This window comes from Crocuta crocuta, unplaced genomic scaffold (assembly GCF_008692635.1).
Source record: "Crocuta crocuta isolate KB4526 unplaced genomic scaffold, BGI_CrCroc_1.0 scaffold278, whole genome shotgun sequence".
In the NCBI taxonomy this organism is placed as follows: Eukaryota; Metazoa; Chordata; class Mammalia; order Carnivora; family Hyaenidae; genus Crocuta; species Crocuta crocuta.
Genome location: NW_027532173.1, coordinates 708964 through 731641, shown reverse-complemented (window position 1 = coordinate 731641; position 22678 = coordinate 708964). Strand labels below are relative to the sequence as shown.

General features: G+C 41.1%; 1 long non-coding RNA gene across 1 annotated transcript; it reads right to left on the bottom strand.

The window, feature by feature from the left end:
* Positions 1-846: 846 nt before the first annotated feature.
* On the bottom strand, positions 847-15658 carry LOC144242488 (uncharacterized). Its single transcript, XR_013338355.1, has 4 exons — positions 15486-15658; positions 14869-14947; positions 14537-14610; positions 847-1333 (listed from the first exon to the last, which is right to left on the bottom strand). It is a non-coding gene; the product is annotated as an uncharacterized LOC144242488 (long non-coding RNA).
* Positions 15659-22678: the final 7020 nt, after the last annotated feature.

The following is a 22678-nucleotide window of genomic DNA, read 5'->3' as shown; positions in this document are numbered from 1 at the left end:
CCCTTGAGTTCTGTCTCAGGGAACAGCCCAGACCTCGTAGGATCTCCCCTTGGCTCTCTGTCCTGCAGGAGGAACAGCTAAGCCAGGTGTAATTTGGGGTGGAGTTCACTTACAGAGGTGATGGTCTTAGATGTGAATGTGCTATGGGCCCAGTTCACTTCCTCAGCCTTCCACTTCTTAGCTGGTGATGACTGCAAACCCTAGGCCAAAGGTCAGGTTGCTGAAACCACGAGAGAAGTGGCAGTGGTTTTAGACCAGTTTGGATATAAGTCTAGGCTGTTTCCTGCCCCGAGTACCATGGTGTTTTTTCCCTGCTTGCTTCCTCTTGTCCCCTGCTGCTAAGCTTTCTTCCGTCTACCTCCTTTCTTCTCTGTCCAGAAAGGCCACACTTTCTAGCAGACATTTTCATAGCTTCAGGGGCCCGTGGCAGACACAGCTTGATTCTCTTGTTGGAGGACATGCTGTTGGAATGGCTGCTGCACGTTGGGACTGAGAGACACTTAGAGTGAGAAACCTCTTCCATTCAGCAGTCCGTGCTCAACACACCTTCACTGAGGCCTATCATGGCCAGGACACAAAGGTGAATGATGGAAAACTTCCTAGAGGAGGTGCTCCTTGAGCTGTCTCTTACATATGTAAGCCAAGAAAGATCAGAAGGGAATTCCAGCCAGCATGGTCTGCAGGAGCAAAAGCGTGGAGGCATGAAACAGGGGACCGGGGTTGGGGGGGGGGGGAGGGATATACAGAATGTCACAGGTGTTTGGATTTTGGTAGTGTATGAAGTGAATCAAAGCAGGAGACTGAGACAAGAATATGGGAATCATTTTTAATCATGAGTTGGCCACACTGTGGGTTCTATCACTATTGCTATTTGAAGTCACCTTAACAAAAGCTATTTTTTTTAATCTGTTAATAGGGCTTTAGACATTACAAAATAATGGTTAATTCTCAAGTCACTTAAATCTGGCCAGAGGAAGTGGCCAGGAGAGAGCGTGGGAGTAAGGCCCGGGTCTTCCCCTTCTGTCAGAACGTCCATTTGATGGGTGAGGGATCTACTTGCAGCATTTCTTTGGCCCTTGACTCTGTGCAGCTGCCTCTCGGTGGCCCCCTGGGCCAGTCCGCAGGTCTCCCCTCCCCCTTCCGGCCTCATGCACTGGCTGGTCTCAGACTACTCAGTTCACCTTCTGAACTTCAGTTTCTCCCCTCGTGAGGAAGGATGAATAGTCCAGAATCCTGGTGGGGAGCTTTGCTTGCTCTGAATGCCCCAGCTTCAAAGACCATGCCAGCTACGATTTTCCTGAATGGTGGTTTGATGTTATTAAAAAAATAAACCCTGGAACATTTAAAAAAATGAAATAAAAATCCAATTGTATGTAATATTACAAATATATAAAGTATTAAATAAAAATGTGATATACATGTAAATGTATTTGTATATGTCCTTATATGTGTATAATATATCCACACACACAATTCAGGGTATTAGTGCAGCTGTATTGTCCTTGGCTCGCATTTTAAAGTCATCTTTGGATTTTGGAAAAAAAGTATGTGAACCTATGAGGACGGCCGGAATGAAAACTGCAACCCCCATCCTTCTTTTTTTATAGTAGAACCTAATTGGAATCTATATTAACCATCTCTTTTGGGCATACAGGGTGGGAAAGAGCTTTTCACAAGGAAGTAGGTTAGTATGAAATGGAACATGGCCTGAAGTCATTCCCAGGGCCAGTGTGCTTTAGCTCTTAGAGGTAATGAGGAAGCCATTCAGTATATTAATAATACAGTAGCTCCCATGTATCGGGTCTGATGCTCCTGATGCTTTTTCTCTAACCTTCAGACAACCTTGCAAGGAATATATTATTTTCCCCATTTTGCATGTGAGCGCACCGTGGCTCAGAGAGGTTCAGCATTATGCCCATAGTCACAAAGTTAGTGCACAGGAGTTGGAGTGGGAACTGAGTCTGGCAGGAAAGCTGGTTCTTCCTTCTTAGTCACCCTGCCCCTACTCTAGGGTAACCTTATTGTGTGTGACACTCACCGGCCTGAGCGTTCTAGGAGCATCTTGGAAAAAGGAATGTCTCTGTCTTTATCTGGGAGATGGATGTGCAATGATTTTTTTTTTTTTTGAGCAGGCACAAGTGAGCAAGGGGGGAGGGGGAGAGGGGGGGAGAGAGAGAGAGAGCGCGAGCAAGCAGCTGGGCTCACCCGAAACAGGGCTAAGCTCACCTGATGCAGGGCTTGAGCTCATGAACTATGAGATCACGACCTGAGCCAAAGTCAGATGCTTAACTGACTGCACCACCCAGGCGCTCCAGACATGCAGTGATTCTTGAATATGGTTATGTGAAGGGCACAATGCTTACAGTCGGGGACAGCTGATTGCCTATGCTGGGTGCAATAAAGTATTGTGCTGTTAACCCAGTCATTGTAATCCGTAGCTAATTTGCTTTGCTAGGTGGATACTCACTGTTTATATGCTCTGTATCTGCCGCTGATGCTAATGGCAAGCCCCCAAATGTGTCTCTGTGCTTTCTGCCAGAATGGCTGTTTGTTTTCATGACCTCATCCCTTGGACTAACATTGACCTGTACAAGGACAGACACCTGATCCAAGCGGGGCCATTTCAGGTAGCCTGCCATCTTGGCCACTGTTGACTGGCCCACGTTCGGGAATTTGTCTGGATCTGGGCCGTAGAGCTCCTTAATTGGGATCAGAGAAAGGAAGAAGTCAGTCTGTGAGTGCCGAACTCTTTAAGACCCACAGCTCTGGGGTTGTCGACCATGGTTCTTCCACACGGGTCCACACAGAGACAGAGAATGAAGAGGCACAGGGGAATGGAGGGGAGGGCATGGGAAGACCTCTGGTGGCACCTGTGTTCCTGCCTTGGGTTGTTGCTGAGGTCGGAATAGTCCTGGCTTTGGGTCCTTGAAACACCTCAGTATATATACTTCTTTGTACCTTAGCTATTTCTGGTTGAGTTTCTGTCTCCTGCAGGCTATTAGCTTCACGTTCTCAGTTTGTAGCTTTTTTTTTTTTTTAAATAAACCTAATATTTGATGAGTGGGGTTCCAGAGAAGGCTGGTTATTCAAGTGTTCAGAGCATGAGGCTAATGAAGCCAAGGGTTTGCCGTGCATTGAGATGCTCTGTGCCACATTGGCCAATTCACTATTTCTCTGCCAACTGTTTTGTAGATTGTTGATCTTGTTATTTTAATAAAGTTGAGCTTTGGGCCCATTTCTTTGAAAGGGGGTGGGTAGGGTGCTGCAGCACCAGAACTCCAAGCCCTCCAGCCATAAAATAAAAGTCTGCTTGGTAAATCTTGGGACTGATGACAAACATGTTCTGGACTGATGGCAAAAGTGTTTGCCTCTTGCTCTCCCACTTTTGGTTTGGTGTGCTCACTCGCTGTATCTGTTTTCTGACCTCCGAGCTTGGCCTCTGACTTTGGCTTTCAACCAGCTCCATCTACACTGTGACTGTGACATATTGGTACCCAAGTTCCACTTACTAGATGGTGAGTTTTTTTCTCCTTGTCTGGGTCCTGGGTCAGCTGAAGCCTTGTTTGAGTTCTGTCTCAGCTATTACCTTTGGCAATAAGAGAAAGCATTTACAAGTATGTGGCTAGGGGCACCTGGGTGACTCGGTCGGTTAAGCATCCAACCTTGGCTCAGGTCATGATCTCACAGTTTGTGAGTTTGAGCCCTGTGTCGTGCTCTATGCTGACAGCTCAGAGCCTGGAGCCTGCTTTGAATTCTGTCTCCCTGTCTCTCTGCCCCTCCCCCACTCATGCTCTGTCTGTCTCTCTCAAAACTAATATTAAAAAATATTTAAAAAATTAAAAGTATGTGGTTAGATCAGTTAAAATTCATGATCACTAGTTTTGAACACAGATCAAATGTCATCTTTTTTATAAAAAGTGGCCTTCATGTTCATGTTCAGAGGAGTTCAATTTGCTCCAAAGCCTAGGTGAAAAACAGAGATAGCAAGGAAAGATAATGGCCTTTTTTCCCCTTCACATACCTTGGAGCACCTTTTTCAAGTCACATTACACAAAACATATTTTCTCTGTTCTTATTTTTAAATATATTAACATACATTTGAAGTAAAAAGATAAGAGAAAGTAACTTCTTTTTTTCAAGCAAGTTGATACTCTACCAGTGATTTTATTGTGTACATCTCAAGCATCACTTTGAACAACCAACTATTTCCAATGCAGTTAAGAGTATGTTACTCCATACAGTTCCCGTTTGGTTTTAAAAAGCATTAATGCTTGAGTGAACACTGAATGGCTATTCTGCAAAATGAAAATAAGTAGCTAATCACTTCTGGATCATGTCTAACAGCTCTTGGCTATTACACTGAAAACTGCCTTTGGGATTAGGGGAGGTGGTTAATGAGACTGGCTGTACCCCTCCACGAAGACCCAACTCCTGGTGTTTTGAATGCTCAGTAGATACATGCAGAATGAGTATAAATAGAAAGCAGTGTTTGTTTATTGAGCTGTATCCAAAATTGGGTATGCATGTGAGAGTCCTGCTCAAGGGACATGCCCCCAGGCACCACAGGGGCCTTCTGGATTCAAGTTTCCAGGGTTTTGCTGAACACTCTGGGCCAACATAGGCTGTTTCTTCCCAGATTATTGGTGTGATGTCCTACTCACATTGAAGTGGTGCTGTTCATCCTCAGGTATCATCAGTTGTTGTTATCTTTTTTGTTCCTCCTTTTCAATTTAAATTTTAGTTAGCATATAGTGCAATATTGGTTTCAGGAGTGGAACTCAGTGATTCATCACTTGAGTACAACACCCAGTACTTGTCACAACAAGTGCCCTTCTTAGCCCCCATCACCCATGTAGCCCATCTCTACCCACTTCTGTCTGTCAACCTTCAGTTTGTTCTCTGTCATTAAGGGTCTCCTGTGTTTTGTTTCCTTCTCTTTTCTGCCCACCTCCATCTCATATGTTCATCTGTTTTGTTTAATTCCATATCTGAGTGAAATTGTATGATATTTATCTCTTATTGACTTATTTTGCTTAGCATAATGCATTCTAGCTCCATCCACATCATTGCAAATGAAAATATTTCATTATTTTTGATGGCTTGGTAATATTCCATACTGTGTGTGTGTGTGTGTGTGTGTGTGTGTATAAAACACATCTGTATCCATTCTTCAGTGGATGGACATTTGGGCTTTTTCCGTAATCTATAATTATAGTAGATAATGCTTCTATAAACACGGGTGAAAGTATCCCTTTAAATTAGTATTTTTATATCTTTTGGATAAATACCGAGTAATGCAATTGCTGGATCATAGGATAGTTCTATTTTTAACTTCTTGAGGAAACTCCATACTGTTCTCCACAGTGGCTGCACCAGTTTGCATTCCCACCAGCAGTGCAGGAGGATTAACCCCTCTTGCTGTTGTTTGTGTGCTGTCTTGAGCATGGGCATGTTGTTGAGGAAGAGAGCAAAGCTTGCACTGGTGTGAGGGTGTGGCTCAAACAACAGGGACTTGTTGGAGGAGGAATAAAGGAACAGGGTTCCCTTTAGGATATGAATGACGGGAAGCTCTCTTGTGTGTTGGAAGGTAGAAGGCAAGGCCCTCCCGGCTCCCTCACCCCAGCCTGTCTCTGGCCTTATCTCTGCTCGTAGGACTTCGCATTTCATGCCTTAGTTTTCAGTTACATTACTCTCTGAAGAATGGGGGTGCCTCCACACCGTTACTCACACGCTGTTCTCAGCCTGGACTGTATTTACATGCACTTGATCCTCTATCTCTTTCTAGGAATTATCTCCAGTGTCCACAGTCCAGCTGACATATTACTTCCCTGCGCTGTCCTCCCTGATTCCCATAGACACAAAAAGGTCTTTCTCAGAAATTCCATTACTTTTTATACCACATCTTGCATTTAGATAGATGGTATCGAAGGGTATGTGTTTTTCTGTGACTTGCTTTCCCTCACTTCTTTGTTTTCGACATTGACCCACATCGACATTGATTCACATGGATGTGGGCAGCTGTTCATTTGCTTCACTGTAGAATATTCTGTACTTTCAGTTTGCCACAATTTATCGATTTCCTTGGCAATTTGCATTTGAGTTATTTTCAAGTGGTTGCTCTTTACCTAACTTACTGCTCTGTGTTCGGTGCACGTGTGCAGGTGCTCCTAGAATGTAGAACTAAAAGCAGAATTGTGGTTCATATGGTCTTTTCAGATTTAAAGGTGATGTTAAAGTATTTTGCAAAGGGATTGTCTTGCCCACCAGTATACGAGGGTGCCCATTGTCCTGCATTCATATCAAAAATTAATGTTGTCGGTTTAATTTTTGATTTTCTGATGATGTAAAATTGCCTTTCATTGCAGTTAAAACTTGTATTTCACTGATTACTGACAAAGTTGACAGCTGTTCATACGTCCATGATCAGGTTTTTCTCTGTAACATGACTTGTGTCTGGCCTTCAGTTAGGTTGTGACTTTCTTATTGATGCTCATGAATTTATTGTAGAATCTGGATACAAATTCTCTGTGAGCTACATGTGTTGCAACTCTTTTTTCCTGGCTTGTTGCTTTTTTTGTTTGTTTTTTACTTTTTTAAATAGCATCTTGCTTAACAAAAGTGTCACATTTGTCATAGTGAAATATAGCTATCATTTTTTGTTATTTTTGTGTCTTGACTAAGTTAATGGAGATAGTTTCTGGTTACTGCTCAGAGTTTTGAAGTTTTGCATTTCACAGTTGGGTTTATGATCTACTGGAAATGGAGTTTTATGTAGGAAGAGAAGAAGTTCAAATTTACTTTTCTTCTATAGGAATAACCAGTTGTAACAATGCCAGCTTTGAAATAGTTCTTCATTTCCCTCTAGCCTGCAGGACCACACATGGCTCTTTCTCTCTGCTTGGTCTGTTGGTCTATTTGTTCCCTCTTGTACCAATGCCACACTGACTCTATTCCTATAATGTACTGGGTTTTGGTATTTCATATGGTGAGTTTTCCTCCTCTATGCTCAAGACTTTTGTGGACCTTTGTTTCATACACAGTTTTAGATTCAGATTATTAGCATCAATAAAACAAAAAAACATTAAGATACCAGTTAGAATTACACTGAAGCTATATAGATGAATTTAGGAAAACTGATATTTTATGATACCGAATTTTCTTCTCTGTGAACATACATCTTGCCATCTATTTGGGCACTTTTCAGTGCCTTTCAAGAAAGCTGTATAATTTTTGCCATAAAGGTGATAAACATTTTTGTTGTTAGATTTGTTCCTAGGTAACTTTGCTTCCTGTTGCTATAGTAAAGGTGATTTGAAAATTACTTTTTCTTTTTGATGCAGGAATATAGAAATGGAAGTAATTTTGCATATTTTATATTCACTTAACTAAACTCTCTTATCAATTCTAATTTGTTTATAGTTGCTTTTAGATTTTCTCTGTAGAATTCGTTAATTTATGAATAATTAATTCTTTTATTTAATAGACCTGTCTTGAGTATCTACAATGTGCTATGCTTGTTGTACTTAAACTCCAGTCCTTGTACTTTTTATAACTGGGAAGCAGCTGGTCTATAACTCATCCTATTCAGGAAAGAAAGAGAAAAAAAAAACCTCAAAAGAATTAAATGACCTGATCAAATCGCTTTGTAAACATGATGGAGAGTCCTTCTAGTGGACTGCTTGTGTTAGGGTGTCTGACCTATGTAGGCTGTTCATCATAAAGAAACTGGTGGTTTGTACATTAATGGGGCACGCCCACTGGAAAAGGTCAGTATCAGCCATGTAATTTCTGGTGAACAAAATGGAAATGTTCCATGGTAGAAATTCTCCTCTTTTGTGGAAGTGACTTCCAGCATGCCTCATTATGAACCCAATTTAAGTCTGGACCGGGGAGCTTTCTGTTACAACACAGCATGGAGACAACTGGAGGCTGTGTTGATAGCTCTCAGAAATCTCCACAATTGACCTACTTCTTGTGGCTACCATTGTTCTTTGAATTATTAATAAAGTTTGATATTGGGTAAGATCTCTGAGTTTTGTGGTTTGACTTGACTTTGATTCTCAGAGCCTTCATTTTCTCACTGTAGTGAAGTAGGATGTTACTAGTGGCTGTGCTTGTTGCTCTGGATTTTATACAGAAGATGTCTAATGTGCCTGCATTTAGAATGTTCTCTATATGTTTTTAGTAGATATTCTTAGCAGGTCAAGGAAATGCCCATCTATTTTTTACTTTGTTTTTATACTCATGAACGACTATTGGATTGTTTTGAATGATTTTTTTTCCATCTACTGAGATGATGAACTTTTCTCTTTTCATCTGTTTTGGGATGAATTGTATTATTAGACATTAAAACAGACTTGCACTCCATTCTCAGACTGTCATGATGCAGGTACTGGTCAGGGTGGTCCAGAGAAAAAGAACATAGGAGAGACGTATAATGTGATTTATTACAGGAGTTGGCTTCTGTGGTTGTGGAAGCCGAGAAGTTCCACGATCGGCTCTGTCTAGCTGGAGAAACCCAAGAGCCTGCATAGAGTTCAGTCTGAGTATGAGGGCCGGAGAATCAGGAGAGGCCAAGGGTCCAAGAACCAGGAACTCTGAACTCAGAGGGCAGGGAAAGAGGGACGTCCTAACCCCAGAAGACAGAGTTCATCCTCTTTCATCTTTTTGTTCCATTTGGACCCTCAGTGGATTGGATGGTGCCTGCCCACGTTGGTGAGAGTGGGTCTCTTGACTCAACCCACTGGATAAAATGCTAATCTCTTCCAGCAATATCCAGGGACACACCCAGAAATAATATTTACTAGCTATCTGGGCATTCCTTAGCCCAGTCAAGGTGACGCATAAAATTAACCACCACAATGTATATCTCCTATGTATTATTGGTATTTGTATCTTATATATATATACACATACATACATAATATATAAACATATACATGTATATATTATTAGACATATTTTATATGTATAAATATTATGTAAACCACGTATAATATGTGTATATATTATACATATATGTGTGTATTATACCTATAATATATGTGTGTATATATTATATGTATGTAATACACACATACATATATGTATACGTATATGTTGTGTGTGTGTATATATATATATGCATGCACACACATACAAACACATGTATATGTTTAGGAGAGAGATTGACTTCTCATATTTTTCTGATTTTGATAGGAAGATGATATATTCTTAAATCTGAGTTGGGAATATTTCTTATTTTTATATCCTAGACCAATTTTTAAAGGATTGCATTTATTTTTCTTTCTTAGTGGGAAGATCATTAACTCCTAATTCAATTTCTTAGATTATGGGACTATTCAGGCTTTCTATTTCTTCATGAGTCACTTATGACACATGCTTTTTTCTAGGGATTTGTCAGTTTTATGTATATTCTAAAGCTTATTGGCAGAATTCATTATCCTTTTAATTTTTTGCACTATCTGCAGTATGGTCTCCTTTCATTTTTGCTATTGTATGTTTCTTGCATTCACTCTTTTACTTGTTATGTCTAACCAGAAGCTTAACAGTTTTATTAGTATTATCAAATATCTTGTGGATTTTTGAGTACTCTGTATTGTATTTTTCTTTTCTCTGTTGTTTATTTCTGCTCTTGTATGTATTATTTCTTTCTCTTTGGGAATTTCCCCTTTTTTTAAAATTCTTAAAAGACGCGAATATTTATCAGAAATACAGTTTTTGTTTGTTTTTGAGGAGGCTGTTTCCATGACACACTAATCCTATATTTCAGAAATCACCAGGACATGTCCTTATTTGATACTAGCAATTGAAAAATTGTGCTTTTTCATTTTTTTTTCTAAGTCAGACACTCAACTTTAAAATTTTCAGCCTTTTTTAATGATGCTCATAGGCATAAAAAACTATACATTTCCTCAAATTATTATTTTAGCCTTCCACAAATTTTGATACATATCATTACTACTATTCAATTCTAAATATATTTTAATTTCCATTATGTTTTCTTGACTCATACATTATCTGGAAATATTTTAATTTCCGGTCATAAGGGGCTTAAATTATCTTGTAACTTACTTCCAATTTAATTGTGGTCAGAGAATATACTGTGTGTCATAGGAATAATTGGAAATGTGTTGAGAATATTTTATGGTCTAATTTGAGACCATTGTTGTAAATGTTCAGTGGATCTTGAGGATAACATGTAATTCTTACTGTTGGATGCATGGGCCTATAAATATCCATGAAATTGAGCTTTGAATGTAATTTTTGTCTGCGTACTAATTATCAAGAGAAGAATGTTGAAAACTCTTGGTATGATATTTATACATTTTTGAGGTTCTGTTAACTTCCATTTTATGTCATTTAAGGTTATTTTATTGGGTGCATATATGATGCCTATTTATTGAAAATTTTTATAACTAAGCAGTGACTTTCTTTATAAATGCTTTTTGTCTCAAAATTGGATTTTCTAATACTGTTTCTCTTTTTGATTAGTTCATGTCTAATGTGTCTTCATTATTTAAATTTTTTCCATGTTTGAACATTTTATACTTAGAAATAACATTTAGCTGATTTAAAAAAAATCTGACAGGGGAGCCTGGATGGCTGAGTCAGTTAAGTGTTAGACTCTTAATTTCAGCCCGAGTCATGATCTCATGGTTCATGAGTTCAAGCTCCCATCCTCTGCACTGGCAGGACAGAGCCTGCTTGGGAGTCTCTCTCTCTCTCTCTCTGCCCCTTCCCACTCTGTCTCAAAATAAATAAAACACATTATGACAATCTGTCTTCTAACTATGAATTACATTTATTATTATTACTGATATATTTGAACTCACTTTTACCACCTCCTATTGTGCTCTCTCTTTCTGGTGTTCTACACTTGTTTATGTCTCATCTCTGACCTTATTTTTGATTATTTTTTTCTTATCCAACAACCCCCATCCCATTCTCCTGCTCCATACTTGTAAGGATTATATACACCATTTACCACTCTCTCCTGGTTTCCCTTATAAACTTGAAGTTTAAAATTAGTTTCTGAACTGCTTGCATAGTAAGGATCTTACTGTTTCTTATCTCTGATTATCCTTGTCTGGGCTTAGGTGCTAAATTCAAGATTTCATTTCTAGCTTAAAAAAAAGTTTCACAATTTCAGTATTCTTACTGTTTTATACACAAAGATTTTTAAAATTTGTCTAAATCCTTACTAATTGCTTTGTTCACCATTCTTTGTTGTATCTTACTTTGTGAATCATTTTCTTTCTTTTGAGGTTTGTCATTTCGAAGGCCTTTTTTTTTTGAGAGTCAGAGGTGTGGTATCACAGTTTATGGTTATCTAAAAAGTCTTTATTTCACCCTTGTTCTTCACAGTCTTCCTGTATATGTAATTCTAGAGTTACAGGTATTTTCCTTCAACATTTGATCATTACATTAGATTCTGGCTCCTCTTAGTGTGAGGTCAGTCTGAATTTCACTTATTTAAATATTATTTGTGTATGTGTGACTGTTTTTAAGGTCTTGTTTTAAGGTTTTTAAATGATCTTTCATATTTAGCAATTTCATTTTAATAGTTCTGTCTTTGTTATTTTGATTGTAATTCTTTGGGATTACTGAATCTGAAAATTGTGTTTCACAAATTCAAAAATTCTTACCCATTCTGTCTTCAAATATTAGATCTCCAGTTTTTGCGTATCAGCTTTATTTTTACAATATCAGTAACATCTGTTAGGCTCTGTCCCTCTATCCTCTGTGTCTTAATTTATTTTTTCAATTTTTTGAAATCTCCCTATCATTTCTTTATAATTATGGATAAATTCTTTAATTCTCCTTTCCAACACGTTAATTATCTTTTCATCTATGTCTAATATGTATTAGGAGCACTTGGGTGGCTCAGTTGGTTAAGCATTCAACTTTGACTCAGGTCATGATCTCACAGTTTGTGAGGTCAAGCCCCGCTGACAGTTCAGAGCCTGGAACCTGCTTCAAATTCAATGTCTTCTTCTTTCTCTTCCTCTGCACCCCCAAACCTCTCTCTCAAAAACAAACATTAATAAGTATGTATATCCCATTTGTGAAATTTAAGACTTTGATAGTTACATATTTTATTTCCAGTATTTTATTTGGCCCTACCTACAGTTTGGTCATTTTTGGTAGTCTCTTTTGTGTAATTTTTGACTCAAAAATTTCTTTAAACATATTAGATGGAGAATTTTATATTCTGAATCAGGTAATTCTGAATATCTGAAGTCCTTGGTAGGTTTATATTTTCTTTTTTTCCTTTTCTGACTTTTGCTCTTTGTTATCTTATGTTTTCACTTGCTTAACAATTTTTATTTTGAGCTCATTAAAAAAAAAACAAAACAACTTAGTCTATGGGAGGTCTTGGGGCTTAGTTTTGGCATTTTCACCTGGAAAGAATGACATCTGTTTGTGCCATACACATGAAAGCATTAGCAACTAGGATACAATTTGATTTACTCTCTGGAGTACAGGTTTCTCCAATTGTACCCATGAGTGAGCAGACCTGTGATGGTGGCTTGTAAACTGTTACACCCCTGGTAATCTGACTTCATTGTCAGCACTACAGCTGTAACACAGGGAGATCGGTTTCCTTGTAGGCTCACTGTCCTGGGAGAGCGCATTTTCTAGCCCCCTCTCATCGATGTGCAAGTCTGGACTCCCTTGGCAATCCAGTGAAGCCTGTACTTCCTTCTTGGAATATTTTTGAGTGCATGAATCACATGGGGTTACAAATGATGACAATTATATTGAAGTACAGTTGCTGTAGGCTAAATGTGTTCCCTCCAAATTCACATATTGAAAAATACACGCAATGTGATATTTTGGAGGTGATGTCTTTGGTGACTAGGTCATGAGAACAGTGGCATTAGTGCCTTTATTAAAGATGTCCCACTGAGGGCCCTTGCTTTCTGCTGTGTGAGGACATGGGCAAATGATGAACCTCTTTTGACTTGCAAGGAGGTTCTTCCCAGCCTCCAGGAATGTGAGAAATAAGTTTCTGTTGTTTATAAACCGTGGCATTTATTGTATAAACAAGTCATGTTACAGAAGTCTGATATTTTGTTAAAGCAGCCCAAGTGGACAGAGACAGCAGTTATCAACATACTAAAAACCAAATGTGTGATATATTAATATATGTGCTTCTTTATTCATGTACCAAATAATAAGATCTGGTGACCTGTCTAGTAACTACCATAATTGCAAAAACAGTGATAACAAACATAGATATGATTTCAAGTTATCTGGAACAGCAGAAGTCTGTGATTTTTCTCGGAGGCAAAGACATGGTTATTGCTCAAACTACTGTGATTTGTTGCTTGCATTTAATTAAAGGAAATTTTAGTTAGAGAGCTAGGAGAATAAAGATGTAATTTTCCCCCCATCCAAGTGCATGGGTTCTCTGAATTCCCTCATGAATACCTGGGGAGCCCACTGGTTTAGATACTCTGGTTTCTTTTTGTTGCTCAAAACTCTAGGGGGCGCCTGGGTGGCTTAGTCGGTTAAGCGTCCGACTTTCGCTTAGGTCATGATCTCGCGGTTCGTGGGTTTGGGGTTCATGGGTTTGAGCCCCGCGTCGGGCTCTTTGCTGACTGCCAGCTCAGAGCCTGGAGCCTATTTCAGAGTCTGTGACTCCCTCTCTCTCTGACGCTCCCCTGCTCACGCTGTCTCTCTCTCTCTCCTAGAAATAAAATTAAAAAAAACCAACAAAAAACTCTAGGCTCCTGGTCTTTGCACTTTTCCCCCAGTTATGCTGGCTTCTCTGCCTTACAGGTCATGCTCTGGATCCAACTCAGTCTTCCTTTTCTCCTTTTTGTAAGGATTCTTTTACTTTCTCAGAGATCAACATGTTTCAAGGTTTACTTTTGTTATTTCTGTGGGAGCTGTTTGCATTTTTCAGGGCTCTTCATTACATGAACGGAGTGGGTATACATAATTTCCATGCTGCCAAAAATAGAATCATAGGCTTCTCCCCTCAGTGTAAGATTGTAGAGGCTAGAGACTTTACTTTTTGTGCTAGTTAAACCTGCAGCAGCAGACAAAGTGTCTACATGTAATAGGTACTCAGTAAACTCAGTAAATATTTGTTGAATGGATAAATAAATCCATGAGTGCCGGACTCAGAGATTACCTCTGACTTGTCATTTTCTGGAGGCAACTCTGTGAACTGTTCAAGCAATTTTATAGTTTCAAGGTTTCAAGATGCAATCCTCCTGTGAATACTATGTGACCTATGTTCACAGAGAATATTCTAGCTACAGATCTATATATAGAGATAATGAGTGAAGCATATACCAGGCACGGCTATATATAGATTTATCTCACTCCAGAGAGCTAGGGAGATTAGAACAGAGCTCTTATACAACTTGAGCAAGATGGTAACATTTCCTACATTTCTAATTGCTCTAATAAAATCATTTTTAAAGCACATTTTACAAGATTGTCTCTCAAACACTACACTTTAAGTACCACGCTTCTGTCTGAAGATAGATTAGTTTTCATTTTTGTTTAATATCCTAACCTCAAGGGCAGAATCAGCCAGACTCCTCGTTGCTGCTGCTTCATTCTGTGCCGCTGCCAAACCCAAGTTGACGGCTATAAATCAGATTTAGGACAACTTTAGAACCAACGTAACCATTTCCCCAACTGTCATCATTTCAAGCTACTTTTAAGATTAAGCAAAAGCACCCGGATGTGTTAGTGACATTTTCTGTTATGAAAGCTCAAAGCCGAGTCCTTGCTATGTTTGGTCCCTACTGTAATTAGTCTTTCCTTTATAAAACAGCATCGCTCCAGTACTCCTCTGCCATTGGTTAAGAGCAAATTATCTATTGCCTTTAGCATTTCACTCACCTTTTATCTACCGAAATGTGGCGCTGAATAGGAAAAAGGACATTTTGTTCCAAATGTACTGTGTTCTCAAATGTGAAGTCTATAGACAGAAGAAAAATGGGAGTGCAAATAGAGAACCCGCAATAGAACCATTTCAGATTTATTATGTTCAGGCATAACGCACTTGGACACGCACATACACATCCATTTTAGAGTGGGGGACGGTGGAAAACTCACACATTCCTTCAGCTAAAAGGTCAGAAAAGAACCCTTTTCTCTTAGGTTATTGCCAAGTACATCATTTCCCCCACTGCCGGGGGAGTTAGATAGGCAATATTCAGGATTAAAAAAACCCAACAAGATGGAGGGAAAAACTAGCATCATTTGCTTGGGTTGAGTTTTGGGAGATGAATAACTAATCTTTAGTAAATAGGGAGCAGTTGTTGAAAAATGAACAGGATTTGTGGATATTCATTGCAGGTTGAATTGTGTGCCCCTAAGAAATATGGTGAAGTCCTAACTTCCAGCACCTGTGAATATGACCTTATTTATAAACAAGAGTCTTTAAAAATGCAATCCAGTAAAGTGAGGTTATACTAGATTAGGGTAGACCCTAATTCAGTGACAGGTGTCCTTACCTGAAGAGGGAGATTTGGACACAGCGACCCCAGCGCTCAGAGGAGAGGCCTTGTGGAGGTGGAGGTGGAGGTGGAGGCGGAGACGGGAGGCATGGGTCCACAGGCATCGGAACACCGGGGATTGCCGGCAACTGTCACATGCTGAGAGACGGGGACAACTGCTTCTGTCACCCTTGCCGATACCTCAAGTTCTGACTTCCAGCCGTCAGAACCACGAGAAGAAATGTCTATTGTTTCAGATCCTGTAGTTGGTGGTACTTGGCTACAGCAGCTGAGGAAACCAACACAGTATTATTCAGTGAGATGCTTTCTGGATTTCAGTGACTTGTCAAAAACAATTGTCTTTATTTTTGAGTATAAGATGTATATTAAATAGTGAAATAAGTAAGATCTGGACCCTTTCTAAGTTCTGAGAATTCTCTGCCTTTCTTTTTTGAAGATTGAGATCTAATTTGACATATAACATTATACAGTTTCAAAAGTACAACATAAGGATTAGATACGTGTCTATATTGTGAAACGGTCACCATGATAAGGCTGTGAGCATCCATCACCACACATAGTGAATGACTTTTTTCCCTTTTGATGAGGATCTTTAAGATCTACTTACTTGGCAATTTCAAATATATACAGTTAGGTGTTAACTGTAGTCACCGTGCATCTGTCCCTATGACATTACATCCCCGGGTCTTAGTGGCTGTGTAACAGGAAGCTTGTCCCCACTTCTGGCAACCACCGTCTACCCTCTGTATCTGTGAGCTCCTTCTTTCTTCCTCTTTCTCCCTTTCTTTCTGTCTCCCTTTTTCTTTCTTCTTTCTCCCTTTCTCTTTTCTTTCCTTCCTTCTTCCCTTTGTTTCTTTCTTCCTTTCTTTCTCTCTGTTTCTCTCCTTCTTTCTCGCTTTCTCTCTTCCTTTCCTCCCTCCCTCTGTCTCATTCTTTCCCTTCCCTTCCCTTCCTCCCTGTCTCTCCTTTGCTTTCTCTCTCCCTTGCTTTCTCTCATTCTCTTTTTTCTTTCCTTCAGTTCATAGCTAAGTGAGAGCATACAGTATTTGTGTTTCTCTGACTTATTTCTCTTAGCATAATGCCCGCAGGATCCATCCGTGTTGTTGAAAATGGCAGACTTTCAGTGATTTTGGATAATTCTTTGTATTTAGTTTGTTTTGTTGGTCTGAAACCTAAGAAAGCCAACAGATATGCCTCAAGGCCCACAGGGCTTTTTGGGTTGTTGCTACATTCCCTTCCTTTGCCCTCTTCCTATTATTAAAAATATGTATATTTTTGTTTTATAAAATCATAGGCACTATTCTTTTTGATGAATGAACACCAGCCCTCCTCACTCCTGCTTGCTTCCGGTCACCCTGCCCTCACCACTAATGGATTTACACCTTGCACGTTTGCCTACACAGAATCCCACCTATTGGAAAGGATAATGTGAACACAAACCAAAGAGAAAAAGAAAAGCTTGCACCATTTCACATGTTGTTAAATAAAAATAATGGGTTCATTCTATCAATTTCTGAAGTCTTTTGGGTAATCTGTGCATTGGCCTCTGCACTAAGGCATTATTTACTCCCTTCCAGATGTTTCCAGGCCAGGCACTGCCAGGTCTCCTCATCTCTGTCCCAGAATACTCTGGGCTTATCTCTTTGAAAGCACCATGCTTTAGTGCAATGTTTTTTTTTGTTGTTGTTGTTAAGATTTTATTTATTTAAATTCCAGTTAATTAACACACAGTGAATGGTAGTTTCAGGAGATGAAGTTTTGGGTTGATGGGAGGTTTGTGGGGTCTGCAGCCGTTGGCCAAGAAAGAATTCCTGAAGATGTCTTTGGTGCAAAAAGGTGATTCTTTTAGAGCATGGGGCCAGGACCCGTGGGCAGGAAGAGCTGCTCTGGGGTCCTGATTCATTATATACCCTCTACTTGGGAGCGGGTCAGGGATAGAGTTAGTCTCTAAGATATTTTGGAAGCAAGGTTTCCAGGACCTTGAGGGACTAGCTGTTGCTAGGGAAGCGCCACTTGTTACCGCTCAATACAACCTCAGTCATGAGACCCTTCCGATGCGTACTGTGGGGCCATAAGCTTGGGGTAGAATGGCCAGCATACACCTTGCGGCAGTTGAGATAAAGGAAGTAGACTTAGAAGATCCTTGAGTTTGGGGATAATGTTAAGCTGAGATTCTCTGTTGCCCCCAGCAAAGTGTTGTCATAGAGGCAGCTAGGCTCCCAGAGGGGGTCGCTCTGCTGGTCTCAAGGGCTTGTCAGTGGGCCGCAGGCAGGAAGGGAATTTAATTTCTCCTTTGCCTCAGTTTCTTCCATCCCCATGGCAAGCTCTCAAACCACATTCCTTTGTTCTTGGGGGAGCCAGGAGCGTCNTGGAAGCAAGGTTTCCAGGACCTTGAGGGACTAGCTGTTGCTAGGGAAGCGCCACTTGTTACCGCTCAATACAACCTCAGTCATGAGACCCTTCCGATGCGTACTGTGGGGCCATAAGCTTGGGGTAGAATGGCCAGCATACACCTTGCGGCAGTTGAGATAAAGGAAGTAGACTTAGAAGATCCTTGAGTTTGGGGATAATGTTAAGCTGAGATTCTCTGTTGCCCCCAGCAAAGTGTTGTCATAGAGGCAGCTAGGCTCCCAGAGGGGGTCGCTCTGCTGGTCTCAAGGGCTTGTCAGTGGGCCGCAGGCAGGAAGGGAATTTAATTTCTCGTTTGCCTCAGTTTCTTCCATCCCCATGGCAAGCTCTCAAACTGCATTCCTTTGTTCTTGGGGGAGCCAGGAGCGTCTGAGGAATATCACACGTACTCCACCTGGGGTGGCAGTGCCCAGTGTATTTTGCCCTTGGCTTGCCGCATGCTCCCCCATCACAGGTGTACAGTATAGTGATGCAGCACTTGGAGGCATCTCCCGGTGCTCATCACTGCGAGTGCATCCTTCTCCCCATCCCCTATTTCACCCGTCTCCCCACCCATCTCCCTTCTGGTGACCATCAGTGTGTTCTCTGGAGTCAAGAGTCTTGATTCTTTCTCCTTTTTTTATCCCCCTTTGCTCATTTAACTGGTTTCTTAGATTGCACATGTGATTGAAATCATATGGTATTTGTCTTTCTCTGACATTTCACTGAGCATAATACTCTCTAGCTTCATCCATGTTGTTGCAAATGGCAAGATTTCATTCTTTTTTATGGCTGAGTAATATTCTATTCTATACATAACACTACACACACGCGCGCGCGCGCACACACATGTAGCGCATCTTCATTATCTATTCATCAGTTGATGGACACTTGGGCTGTTTCCATAATTTGGCTACTGTAGTAGATAATGCTGCTATAAACATTGAATTAGTATTTTTGTATTCTTTGGTTAAATAACCAATAGTGCAATTGCTGGATCACAGGGTGGTTCTGTTTTTAACTTCTTGAGGAGCCTGCATACTGTTTTCCACAGTGGCTGTACCAGTTTGCATTCCCACCAGCAGTGCAGGAGGGCTCCCCTTTCTCTACAACCTCGCCAGCACCCGTTGGCTCCTGCGCTGTTGATTTTAGCCATTCTGACAGGTGTGAGGTGATGGCTCTTCGTGGTTTCGATTTGTATTTCCCTGATGATGACTGATGTTGAGTCTTTTTTCATGTGTCTGTTGGCCATCTGGATGTCTTCTTTGGAAAAATGTCTACTCATATCTTCTGCCCATTTTTTAATTGGATTATTTGTTTTTTGGGCATTGAGTTTTATAACTTCTTTCTATATTTTAGATACTAACCTTTTATCATATATGTCGTTTACAAATATCTTCTCCCCTTTTGTCGGTTGCCTTTTTAGTTTTGCTCATTGTTTCCTTCACTGTACAGAAACTTCTTATTCTGATGCAGTCCCAATAGTTTATTTTTGTTTTTATTTACCTTGCTTCAGGAGACATAGCTAGAAAAAAAGTTGCTATGGCTGGTGTCAAAGAAGTTACTGTCTGTGTCCTAGGATTTTTATAGTTTGTCTCACATTTAGGTCTTTAATCCATTTTGAGTTTATTTTTTGTGTGTGGCTTTTTATTTAGCTAATTTTCTTTCTCTGTCTCTGGTCTCTCTCCCTCTGTCTGTGCCACTAGAGTCTAAGGGCCTGGGTACAGAGTGCCATTTGCATTTGCCTTTGAATTCTTTGTTTTGAGCATCCTGCCTGGCAAAGAGCAGGCTCTCAGCCTTGGAACAACAGAGTCTGTGCCCTCAAGGGCCCCGTGGTCCAGTCTGGCACCTCTTTTTCAAAGCAGCATTGACAAATGGCAATGGCTTTCCATTCGAGCCCACGTTTGTTAACGCTGCTTTTAACACGAGGTGCCAGCATGTTATCCTGACACCTGCCCCACCATAAAGACAAAACAGAGTCCTCACCACAAAAACAAGGGCCAGCCTGTGATAAGGCCCTGTGTCCAGGGAGGGAGCCTCAGGAAAGGGGACTCAAAAACTTGACAGGTAGGTTGAGGATGAAGAGAGATCTTCAAATTTCCAGTTATTTATATCCTTCCCCCGAGTCTCTCCCTAGCAGTGACTGGAGTCAGCCATGGCTGCCCTGCCTTTAAATCAGTGATGGGGCTGCTGTTGACTTGTGGGAGCAGATCTGAGCTACTCCATAATTTAACCGGTCTGTCAGGTGTTGCCAGTAGCTGCAAATTAATCAAGGTGACACCCCCTCCCCCGCCCCCCTTATGGTACCGTACTTGCTGCCAGGATTTACTGGCTATGGCTGTTCTGTGTTAGTGTGCTTCTTGGAGTGCGATGGTCCTGGGGGTGGTTATTTATTTTCGGGAGGTGGCCTTCTCACAGGAGCTCATCCGTCGCCGTGTCAGGTCAGCCTTGTCCACCAGCTGCCGCGGCTGCCACAGGCATCCTGCCAGCCGAGCACTGTGGGCGCAGAGTGGCTTTCTCTGCTTCCTCTAATTCCCCATCCCTTTCCCTGCCATGTGCATTTCCATGATAAATCACCCTAGAAAGATTTTCAATGCGTTTTGACAGGATAAAACTGTGATTCGGCTTGATCTCGTTAAGAGCCCCATAGCCAAATCCCTCCGAAGCACAGAGGACAAGGAAAGCTTGCTAACTGTGGATGGCTTGTCTTTGTAGCTGAGAGGGAGATGCAGAAAGACCTTAATTGACATGGCTGACTTCCTGCCCTTGGCCTCAAGGAAAGAGGGATATTTGCTGCAGGTGCTCATTTGTGGAGTCCCTGTGGAAGTGAAGCGTAAGCCAGTGAAGGCATTCCAGTAAGCAGAAGCACCCAGGCTTCTACAGAATGTACTAGCTCTTTTCATTCATTCACTCATTCACTCACCCATTCTACAAATACGTGAGTGCTAAATGTAATAGACACTGTGCTAAATAATGAATGAGATGAAAATCCATGCCACTGCGTAGCTCACAGTGTGGTGGGGAAGAGAGATCTGCAGATGGATAATTGTATATCACTATGTGGAATGCAGTGGTATTAAAAAGCACCAGGTGTTACAATGAGCAAGGACCATCAGGCTCTATCTTGGAGGAGTGGTGAGGAGGATAAGCTTCCTGGTGGAAGTGATGCGGAGACTGGTTTCATAGGATGAACAGGTGTGAGCAAGGTAGATTTGGGGGGCCAGAGATGGGCTGTCTTGGGCAGAGAGGGCTTCTGTGTCCATCCCTGTTGCCTTCATTGGCAAAATTTGCTCATGGGCNGGATGAACAGGTGTGAGCAAGGTAGATTTGGGGGGCCAGAGATGGGCTGTCTTGGGCAGAGAGGGCAGCCATGAGCAAAGGCTTCTGTGTCCATCCTTGTTGCCTTCATTGGCAAAATTTGCTCATGGGTTGCGATTCTCCTATTTGTTGCTTTTGTGTTTTCCATCTCGAGATGTGTGTTCACTGTTTGCCCTCATTCCATGTAGATTTCTTTGCATGGGCCAAGATTGTGTATCTCCCTGCCTAAATGATCATGACCGTCTTAGTCCACCCCTTAGGTTAGTTAGGTTCATTGCTGTCCTCTTGATACTAATAGCTTGTGGTGATTCCTAGGGAATTCATAACCATGAAAGATCACTTTTCCTCAGAAACAAGATGGCCATCCCTCTGTCTAGGTTGACAGGAAATTTAACGTTGGGTTTTCTCCATATTTTTATTCCCAGCTGCCTTATGCAAAAGAGGGGCTTAGTATGTACCGGTTGAGAGAATGGACAAACAGGCGGTCCAGGTAACAGGCACCCTATGTATTCAGTGTCTTTTATTTTTCTGTCTCTTCAAAGAACAGAGAACAGTGGTACCCACACCAGTTATATGAAAGTTTAGCTTAACTTTATAGTCAGAAGAAGCCTGTAGGATTTGAGAGCCTGTTGTCAGATGACCATGATCGTGTGTGACATGTAGGCGGTATGCAGAATGGAGAGGACCCAACTGAGGTACACCAGGAACCTTGAACACAGAGGCTTCTGGCTGGAAAATCAGAGCAGAAATGATGGAGGTGAGGCGGGTGGGGGATGGGTTAAATGGGTGGTGGGCATTAAGGAAGGCACTTGTTGGGATGAGCTTATCTGTGTGTTATGTGTAGGTAATATATCACTGGGTTCTACTCCTGAAACCAATACTACATTCTGTTAACTAACTTGAATTTAAATAAATAAATTAAAAAAAAATGATGATGGAGATGGATTCATCCTTACTCTGTCTGCAGTGGCTCTTATTTAGGACTCATTGCCTTGGCTAGATAGGAGAGAACTTCTCTTCTGCATATGAGAGAGGTGGGAATGCTTTTTCCAGGCAATTAGCTTAAAAAGAGTACAGTTTCTTGGCTTTACAGAAATGACAAAAAAGATTATGGAGTCTCTGAAGATCAGACAAAAGCCAGGGTGGTAAATGACATTCATTAGGATGGGTAGCCAAGTATTCTGTGGCTCTGAGAGTGCTTTGTGAGTCGTTCAGGGGATGGAACCTCTGGGGTGCCGTTAGTTCCCAGGGAGAGCAGTGACCCCGTGGGACACCTGCATGGCACTTGTATTGAGCCACACTTTAGGTATGTGATTCACATTACAGAAGGGATTTGTTTGGGGGGCAGGATGGGTGGGAAGAGGAGGTTTTCAGAGGAAGACTGGCTGTGTCCGTCCTTGAGGACATGTAACAGTCCACTAAAGCTTGGTCTCTGGAGTTTGATTCAGGCTCCGCTTCAGTAGCTCTCGGGATAGGGCTTCATA